Source organism: Physella acuta, unplaced genomic scaffold, assembly GCF_028476545.2.
Source record: "Physella acuta isolate Inbredline_101_S28 unplaced genomic scaffold, ASM2847654v3 ptg001527l, whole genome shotgun sequence".
Lineage (NCBI taxonomy): Eukaryota > Metazoa > Mollusca > Gastropoda > Physidae > Physella > Physella acuta.
This window is the reverse complement of record NW_026733042.1, coordinates 12,780-23,640: the sequence shown is the minus strand read 5'-3', so window position 1 is coordinate 23,640 and position 10,861 is coordinate 12,780. Positions and strand designations below refer to the sequence as shown.

The 10,861-nt window shown below is 41.5% G+C and overlaps 1 non-coding gene across 1 annotated transcript; it reads right to left on the bottom strand.

Annotated features, from left to right (window-relative positions):
• Positions 1–9,305: 9,305 nt before the first annotated feature.
• Trnaa-agc (transfer RNA alanine (anticodon AGC)) lies at positions 9,306–9,378 on the bottom strand. The gene has a single exon. It is a non-coding gene; the product is annotated as a tRNA-Ala (tRNA).
• Positions 9,379–10,861: the final 1,483 nt, after the last annotated feature.

Below are 10,861 nucleotides of genomic sequence, written 5' to 3'. Positions count from 1 at the left end.
TAAATCGTTAGTCAAGACAGTAAATCGTTAGTCAAGACAGTAAATCGTTAGTCAAGACAGTAAATCGTTAGTCAAGACAGTAAATCGTTAGTCAAGACAGTAAATCGTTAGTCAAGACAGTAAATCGTTAGTCAAGACAGTAAGTCAAGACCTTTACGGCCACTGCTGAATGACCCGTCTCGTGGTCTCACTGCGAGACAGGTAGACAAAGAGAGAGGGGGAGGGGGGAGTGCATCACATGACCCCTGACGTCACCCGGCTGATCCCAGGCTTCAAAAACCCCGATTGGTCGTGACGACAAAAGACCTTTTGTCCTGTTAACTGTGAGCTTACCTGGACCAGGTGTTTGGCTATCAAATGTCTTAAAAACACCATGGACCCCCCCCCCCCCTTTTTTTTTCATCCCCCCCCCCCCCCCTCTTCTCTCTCAACAACCAATTATTTTTTTCGCAGATATGTTCTTTACATATATTTTTTTGCGTATTTTTGTAGGCGTAGGATAGAATTAGACGATCGTTTTGACAGGAGGAAGAGGGGAACCCTGTGGTAAAACAATTGACGTTTTGTAGAGCGGTGTTGAGGGTTTAAAGAGGCGTGTGATGTTGTGGAGGTGGTGTGGTGATGGGATAGGTGTGGTGATGAGATAGGTGTGGTGTGGTGATAGGTGTGGTGTGGTGATGGCGTGGAGGTGGTGTGGTGATGGGATAGGTGTGGTGATGGGATAGGTGTGGTGTGATGATGGGATAGGTGTGGTGATGGGATAGGTGTGGTGTGGTGATAGGTGTGGTGTGGTGATGGCGTGGAGGTGGTGTGGTGATGGGATAGGTGTGGTGATGGGATAGGTGTGGTGTGGTGATGGGATAGGTGTGGTGATGGGATAGGTGTGGTGATGGGATAGGTGTGGTGTGGTGATGTGATAGGTAAGGTGATGGGATAGGTGTGGTGTGGTGATAGGTGTGGTGTGGTGATGGCGTGGAGGTGGTGTGGTGATGGGATAGGTGTGGTGATGGGATAGGTGTGGTGTGGTGATGGGTTAGGTGTGGTGATGGGATAGGTGTGGTGATGGGATAGGTGTGGTGATGGGGTAGGTGTGGTGATGGGGTAGGTGTGGTGTGGTGATGGGATAGGTGTAGTGATGGGATATGTGTGGTGATGGGATAGGTGTGGTGATAGGATATGTGTGGTGTGGTGATGGGATAGGTGTGGTGATGGGGTAGGTGTGGTGTGGTGATGGGATAGGTGTGGTGATGGGATAGGTGTGGTGATGGGATAGGTGTGGTGTGGTGATGTGATAGGTGTGGTGATGGGATAGGTGTGGTGATGGGGTAAGTGTGGTGTGGTGTTGGGATAGGTGTGGTGATGGGGTAGGTGTGGTGATGGGGTAGGTGTGGTGTAGTGATGGGATAGGTGTGGTGATGGAATAGGTGTGGTAATGGGATAGGTGTGGTTTGGTGGTGGGATAGGTGTGGTTTGGTGATGGGATAGGTGTGGTGAGGGGATAGGCGGGCTGAGGTGACTAGAAATAGGTCTGGATTTAGAATTTGGAGAGGCCATTGGTGAGAGATAATAAAACCCCTTGCAGGAAAGATTTGAGCAATAAATTGGAGGAAGAAACGTCGTCTGAGGGAACGGGGAGGTCGGGTGGTAGAGCTCACGACTGCTAACCCGAAAGTCTCGAGTTCGAATCCGAGTTCAAACCTGTAGGACGTCCCTATCTCCACCGATCTCTGGTAGGTACCTGACTCACGTTATGGATAGTAATGTCGGCTGGGCATAGTTCTGACCACACTACAACATCTTAAGCCGAAGTCACAAAAAACAGGTGAACTCGAAGAGATATTTTTTTTTCTACTGTCGTGTGGTTTCTAATAGACCTGTAACTCATAAATGATCTACGGCACGCCCTCTGCCTGATATACTATCATTCATCCGACTAAAAAAAAAGTCGCAAAAAAAAAGTCAAAAAAAAAAAAAAAAAGGTCGAATCTATGAATGAAAACTATACCCGTTCACGTGGTTCCCGTCTGAACGCCATCAGAATGGAAAACACCGGCTCGCATGAAGGTCTGAGATCGATCAGAAGTTTCTGGTATCGCTGCCAGACGCACGGGTATCTTACACCGGAACTGCCCCGGGCACAGCTGGTGTCTGCTACAATACAGGACAACAGAGACAACAGGAGTTTGCTCCCCTTTACAACCTTTCGCAAAACGGAACAAACAAGATCAAATGTTCTTTCAGCGTGGACTGTGGACATATTTTTTTCATGCACCGGAAGTATGGAAAAGGGTTTTTGAGCAAAACGAGGCTGATGAAGTAGTTCCGTAGTATTTAGGAAGTTGTAGAATAGAGCAAAAGGCGATTTAAAAAAAAAATGGATAGCTTTTTAATAAAATAATTCAATGAAATAATTCAATGAAATATATTAATGAAATATTTTAATGAAATATTTTAATGAAATATTTTAATGAAATATTTTAATGAAGTATTTTAATGAAATATTTAAATGAAATATTCAAATGACATGTTATAATTACATATTTTAACTAAATATTTTAATTAAATATTCCAGATACGGACATATTCGGTAAAAAATAAAACAACTCACATGTAATGTAAAAGCTTGGGCTATCATTGTGCGAGTGAGGTTTAGAAAGCTTGGAAAAATATAGGTGTTATGATAAATATAGGAGCTAGGATAAATATAGGTATTAGGATAATTAAGGATACATATAGGAGCTATGACAAATATAAAAGTCAGGATAAAAATAAGTGTTAGGATAAATATCAGAGCTATAAATTATATGAGCTATAACAAGCTTTACAACATGCTGGATTATAACGATATATAGGCCTACACTTCTAGGACTATTATAGGAAGTATGAAATTTATAAGAACTGCGATAAACATGGCAGATAAGCCCAACGTTCCATCTAAGGGGAAAAATGCTAGTGTACAACATGTATTTTGTGTGCGCGGTGTTCTAAAAGTCTTATACCAGGATATATGTATTTTACAATAGGACTGAGCGGGAGGTTCAAAACTACTGCGCGGCCGCGCAACTGCGCAGCTTAGTGTGAACACTAGACTAACGTAGGGCCAAATACACTTCTAGTATATCTTAGCACACGGAAGCACGAAAGAATTTGAAAAAAAAGTGCTTTAAAGGGACCCGGATCAATAAGTCAAAAGTAAGGTTAAAGACTACATGACGGAGGACTGAGCTTCATAACGAAAGTAACTTAACCCAAATTTAGGCGGAGTTACTTCCCATGTTAAGAACTTAATCTTTATTTTATATGCCAATTTTAATTCCGCTTTATAGACACATCCACTAATCCAGACATGGAGGACGAATTCATCTACTATCCACCACAGCTAAAAATAATCCTCACATATGTTTTATTCGAAAACGTCTCGCAGCAAAATCGTCGTACGGGGCTTTTCCGTCTCGGAAACCCGGAAATGACATTAGGACAAAATGGCCGTCTTTGATCGCATTTACTTAGCATTACAACACTAAACAGATTTGCCGGCTGCGGAAGACATTTGTCTGATGTCTGCTTTTAAGATTCAGGTGCTGCCCTTGGCACGACAATGCAAGCCCTCGCGGAGTCTATTAAACCTCGTTTTGGCCGGGGATGTTTTCGTACTTACAGCGGCGAGAGGTGAGCAGGTTTTCCTTATTGACTGATTGTTTTACAATTTGGTGGTGATCTCTTGCCCGTAGGCGCGGTGGTTGAGCGGTACGTGCGTGAGCCGTATCGGTATCTGATGGAGTGCTGGTGTTGTTTTTTCTTTTCCTATTATATATATATATATAATATATATATATATATATATATATATATATATATATATATATATATATATATATATATATATATATATATACATACATACATACATACATACATACATACATACATACACACATACATACATACATACATACATACATACATACATACATACATACATACATACATACATACATACATTCATACATACATACATACATTCATACATACATACATACATACATACCTACCTACCTACCTACCTACCTACCTACCTACATACATACATACATACATACATATATAATTATATAAAATATATAATATATGTGTGTGTAATAATGTATTAATGGGGTGGCAGTGTTTTAATACAGCGAAGTCTGTATCAATGGGGTTAGCTGTATTGACGGGGTGTGTGTGTATCGATGGGGTCAAGTTCTAGTTTGCTGATTAAAAGTAATTGTATATTGCATGCATTGTGTGTCTGATGACGTGTTGTGTTTATGACCTTCTGTGTGTATGACGTGCTGTGTGAAATGACGTGTTGTATTTATGACGTAATGCTTGTAATGACCTGTTGTGGTAATGACGAAATTGTTGTAATGACGACTTGTGTTTATGACGTAATGTTTGCCAACGACGTGTTATGTTTATGACGTAATGTTTGCCATGGCGTGTTGTATTTACGACGTGTTATGTTTGCTACAGTAAGCTGGGGTAACACGATCAATGCAATATTTCCTCACAGAAAATAGTACCGTAATCTTCCTCCTGTCTTTCTCTTAACGTCACGAAAGGTCGATAAATTTCCTGGAACCGTTAAATCTACCAGAATCTTCCTGCTCTCCCACTTCTTGAGTTCTGCTCGAAGCAGACGTTCGTCTGTTTGATAAAGATTCGGGACTTCACCATGGGCGTTCCGGCCATGTGGGTAGCGTCAGGGCGCCTGGGGCGTCAGGGTGCCTAGGGCTGCCAGTGTTTATGAGTGGTTGGAGCGGCTCCATCAGATAGTTTGTTTGGCGGGATAGCGGCGCTCTGTGCGCTTACTTGTGAGTTTCAAGCTTCGCGGAGCAATTTTTGCATTTTTTTTACCTAGCTCCGCGGAGCAGCCTTGAAGTTTTTTAAAGCTTCGCGGATCCATAGAACGGCGGCTGTTCTGTTTAACAAACATGTCTTATTGGTGGTTTTGTTGTGAAAAGTTTGATACAGGCTTTAAATCTGGACCATGTCTTTAATGTTAAAGTGATACGAGGAAAAGGAATGGCCGTAGGCTGACTAATTTTTATTGTCCAAATGACTTTTATTCAAAATTTTGTCTTCTTCCGTATTTTTTTTTACCTTAATATGCTAGCCGATATGGTAACTTGTCCTTGAATAACTAGTCAACCTGGTCTGGTTGGTTGATCTAGTTCAGTCCATTGACCTAGTTTGATCCCTTGACCTTGTCTGCTATGGTGACCTTGTCTGATATGGTGACCTTGTCTGGTTGGTTGACCTTGTCTGATCCGTTGACCTTGTCTGTCTGATAGACCCAGCTGGATCCGTCTATCGTTTGGTCTCACCTGAGTTCAATCCACGTCTTGTACGCAAAGTTAACAAAATACGTCAACATTAATGTTAATTTCTAGTTAACATAATTAACGTATAATATAATTAGATTATGATTTAAAATAAAAAATGTGTAATTTATTAAAAAAAAATAACAATTAAAAAAAACATAATTTAGAGATAACCACTAATCGACCTATGGGTCGGAGTAGCCAAGCCGTAGAGAGCTAGACTCTTAACCCTTAAGTCTCGAGTTCGAATCAGGGTAAACCGTCCTTGAGTCCACCCAGCTGTGATGGTTACCCAACTCACGTTAGGGAAAGTAAAGGCGGCTGGGCATAGTTCTTCATATGCCGAGATCACAGCAATAGGTCAACTCTACTTCACTTGCCCCCATAGACCGTCAGATTTGGAAGGGGAACTTCACTTTACTGACTTGAGGTGTTCGTACGTGACAACAACTGACTTCCGGTGAAAGAAACAGGTTCAAGTACACCCAGTATCTGACTTGTGTACCCAGAGTTCAAGTGCCCCGCCACCTGATAACACAGGTGACATCACCTGGAAGTGCCACCTGTGGCAGTCACAGCCTGACGTAACCGGTGTTAACCCCTACCTCACCCCCCAGTCAACCTACATTTTTAATCAATTTCACACGCTTCAATTTCAAGTTGTTTTTTTCTCATCCTTCCAGGCTGAATTACCCACGTCATATCCGACTATTTATTATCTCATTTTCACCCCATTCCATCTTCAATACAAGAATTATAAACATTAAAAAAAAAAAAAACTTAAATATTTTTTACGACTTTCAAGGGGAGGTAAGAAGATGTTAGGAACAGAGGGGACATAACTCTGAGATAAAAAACAATGGTTTATTGGTTACTAAGAGCGACGAGTGCCCCACCTGTGGCCACTAGACACGATGAGACGGCCATAAAAACCTGGTCGTATTGATACAGGCAGGTGCTAGACGTCATACCTTTAAGCTGCCTGTGTTACTGCTACTGTATTTTAAGTGCAGACGGTCGAATGTTATGTCACTCGTGTATTTTGTATTCATAAACTTTTTTTTTTTTTAAATTTAAAATTACATAATATTCTTTTGTGAATGCCCGAAAGCCACTTGCCCGAAAAAAATATAATTAAATTAAAGTTTTCATTTTACCATCTTTTTTCAAATTAGAAGTGATTTTGCTTTTCAATAACTTGTATGCAGTTAGTAGGTTTACAAAAACAAATGCGTAACAGCCGTGTTACTAATTTAAAAGCGCACTTGTAAGTTATTGATACGGTCCTTCAATGGTATCGTAATCATCATGTTACTTGCGGTATCGGCACCAGTATCAAAACTCAACATGGCCCTTCAATTATATCGTAATTATTATGTTACTTGCGGTATCGGCACTGGTATCGAAAGTCAACATCGCCCTTCTATTATATCGTAATTATTATGTTACTTGCGGTATCGACACTGGTATCGAAAGTCAACATTGCCTATCAATGGTATCTTATTTAGCAAGATAGCTACAGTATCGTCACTGGTATCGAAAGTAAACATGGCTGTTCAAGGGTATCGTTCTTATCATGTTATATACGGTATCGGTAAAGATATCGAAAGTCAACACGGCCATTTTACGTCATGGCGATTAGCATGTTATTTACGGTATCGAAAGTCAACACGGCCATTCAGTGGTATTTTAATTGCCATGTTACTTACCGTGTCGAAAGTTTACACGGCCATTCAGTGGTATCGTAATTGCCATGTTACTTACCGTATCGAAAGTTTACACGGCAATTCAGTGGTATCGTAATTGCCATGTTACTTACGGTATCGAAAGTCAACATGGCATTCAATGGTATCGCGATTAGCATGTTACTTACGGTACCGCCTGTAGCATCTCAAGTAAACACTCTACTCTAATGGAATAAAAAAAAGGCTAACAAGACCCTCCCTCCGCCCCGCCCCCCTCCCCCCGGGGTGTATTTATACATAACCCCGCTATTGTTTGAACAATACTCCCAACCCCTTTCATCATCCATTTTGTCTGGCACTTCCTGCATTAACGGTTGTTGGTCACGTGACGGACAGGCGTGTGACGTCAACATCCGGTGACGTCAACATCCGAGCCACGAAAGACCATACCGCCCAATCCATCTCGGGCGCCGGGAAACGAAAACAGGTTCCTGTTTCTTCTGGAAGCAAACCCGTGTCTGAGTAGGGCGCCTGGGTTGTTTCCTACCCCCTTTTGGAGGAGGGCGCCGATGAGGGTGATCTTTTCCCCCACCCCCTGGCTGGGCACTTACGCCCGTCTGCGGGTGAGGCGAGGCCCGTGGGGGTGACGGTGAAAGAGGCCAATTTCGTCGTGTTGATTCTTTACACATATCGCCTTGCCCGGGGAGCAATCAGGATTTTTAAAAGATGAGTAAATAGGATGTTGTTGTGCTTGTAGCTATGAGTGTGGAGGCTTGGGTTTTGTTGTTGTGGGACTGGATGCTCCTTGATGAGGAATGTTAAGTGCTGTTGACGATTACAAAGTGACGTTGTGGGAAATTATGGAGGGTGGGGATGGGTAGGGTAGTGGGAAATTATTGCGGGGGGGGGGGGGGGGGGTACAGGTATTATAATTTCGCAGATTACTTATTTACTAGAAAACATTTTTAAAAAATGGAAAAAAAAAATACAAATAAAATGTGACTGGTTCAGACTCGGGAGTGTAGAACTTCCCTGAGTTCACCCAGCTCTGATGGGTACCTGACTTACCTTAGGTAAAAAAAAGTGCTCAAGATTTCGATTTGCACCCCCCTTAAACTTTCGATTTGCACCCCCCCCCCCCCTCAAACTTTCGATTTGCACCCCCTCAACCTTTCAATTTATTTTTCCAACCCATTTTGGCGCCCCCTAAGGTCGGCGCCCGGGGACATTTGTACCCCCCCCCCCCGCTACTGCAGCATCCCAGGGGCGTAGCGACCCTTCCCGGCGCCCGGGGACAAACTTTTCGATTTGCACCCCCCTCAAGATTTTGATTTGCACCCCCCCCCCCTTAAGATTTCGATTTTTACACCCCCCCTCAAGATTTCGATTTGCACCCCCCTCAACCTTTCAATTTACTTTTCCAACCCAATTTGTCGCCCCCTAAGGTCGGCGCCCGGGGACATATGTACCCCCCCCCCAGCCCCCCCCCCCCCACCCGCTACGCTACTGCACCATCCTTTCATATGCCGAGGTCAAGAAACACATGAGCTCTACATCATCTGCCCTATGGAAATTAGGTCTAAAAGTGGACTTTGACTAATGGACCACAGGCTAAAAACAGCGAAGGATAGTTGTGGATAGTCGATTGTTTCATCTTCAGGTAGCTGAAGCTAAACCATAACCAAAATCTAATCACCCAGTAACCCAACCCTAACTAGACCAAAGCTAGACCAAGAAGCCAATACTGCATCGACACTGGACTAGACAAAACTTTAGACCTACAGTAGCTCAACCAACACTAGACCACCGCTAGATCAGCAGTGACCAAATCAATATTAGACCGTCAATAGCTCAATACTAGACCATCACCAAAACCAACACTAGACCAAAATGATCGTTGACTTAACTAGACCAACATTAGACCAAACCAACACTAGACCAACACAAGACCAAATCAACTTCGCGTCCACATAAAATAAGCACATCTAATAATTGAATTTAAGTACATTTTTCCTATACATACTAATGCATTTAGAAAGGACATTTCTAACATAATTGCATTTAGCTAGGAAAACGTAGAAACAAAAACAATGTACCGCTGTTTATCATAATTTTCCGTTAATTTTAAAATTAAAAACTGAAATTATGAATGATAATATTAATAACATGCAGTAATCTGATACTTTTAATTAAAAAACTGCTAGATTTATTTAAACAGAGTAATCGAAAATAATGAACAACGCTCAAGTGAAAAAAAATTTGGAGCAGCAGGGTATCGATCCCTGTACCTCTCACATGCTAAGCGAGCGCTCTACCACTTGAGCTACAGCCCCTGTTGCTTCAGCGGTGAATTTAATTCTTATATAGATTGTTAAATTAAAATGCTATTGTTTATATTAATTACATTGTGTAGACGTAACATATTTGCTTAGAATTAACTCTAGATATATAAAATTATGATGAAATTGTAGTTAATTGTTTACAGCGGCCGAAAAGCACATTTTAAGCTTCACCATCTGAGCTAAAAGGTTGACCTAATTTAGTCCGCTGCCAACCGCGCGCGTTTCTTCGCTAGGCGGCGAGACTTTTCGATCGACCAATGTCAGGTTAGCCTACAAACCGCTGCGTTTGGCCCACATAATATTAATAAACTAGCTTTATTTAGTTTAGACTTAGATCCAATTAGATATAATTTTATTTCTAATTCACGTTATAATAACTGTTTATTAATGATCGTTGAATGTATGATGTATCTTGATTTAAGTACATTTCGACTATTTCAGCCGTCATTCCGCAAGATCCCTCATAAAATGACGTCATTAAACTTCTCTGACCGCTCCCACCCCCACCCTTACCAGTTATTTTTTTCCAGGATAACACACACATTAGAGAGTTAAGCTTCGGATAATGTTTTAGATAATTGAATTTAATTAAAACCCACATTAGAGAGTTAAGATTTGGATAATGATTTAGATAATTTAATTAAAACTAATTATTGTTGAAATCTTAGTAGGCTAAGATACAGATAATTATTTTTTTTTTTATATCAGCAGTCCGCCATTACCGATGTCTCGAGGGAGAGGGGGGGAGGGGCGAAAAATTGAAGGGGCTTGTCTGAGTATTGTTATGGATTTCTAGAAAGCACTTTTTTAGTATTATGTGAAAACAGTAAAAAGGAAAAATAAATAGGCTTAGTTACCTTCGTTTTTTTTTAAATGAGTAAACTGTGTGTAAAGGAGATGGAATGGGTCGTACAGAGAAGCTTTATGACGTCATTCTGTAGGGCTGTCTGGTATGGTATAACGGTTTGCTCACATTTTGCTCGCGTTCTAATGATGCAAAAAAAATGTTTTTAAAAAAAGTATAAAAAATTTAATTGTAATACATTTTTAAAGGTGATGTTAGGTTAGGTTAGGCAGAGTTTCTTCCAGGCATCTCTTCGGGGGGGGGGGGCGAAAATTTTTTACCGCCCCCCGAACGAAATGAAATTTATATAATTTATATAATTTATATAGAAAATATATACTTTTAACAGTGTCCGCCCCCCCCCCGAAGAAAGTCTACCGCCCCCCCCCCCCCCCCCGAAAATTTAAAGTGCCCCCCCCCCCCCCGGAGAAAAAAGTCTGGAAGAAACACTGAGGTTAGGTTTGCCTGTCGTCCCTCCTGACAAGAGCTTTCCAGACGTCTCTGTCCAGGGCTGGTCTCTCCAACTGTCCCCAGGTGTATCCAATCTAAAGGTGAGAGAAGTTCTGTTTGTAGAATTTAAAGTTAATTAAGGTTTGAACTAAGGGATAGGTTTTGAGTCTGATTTTTGTG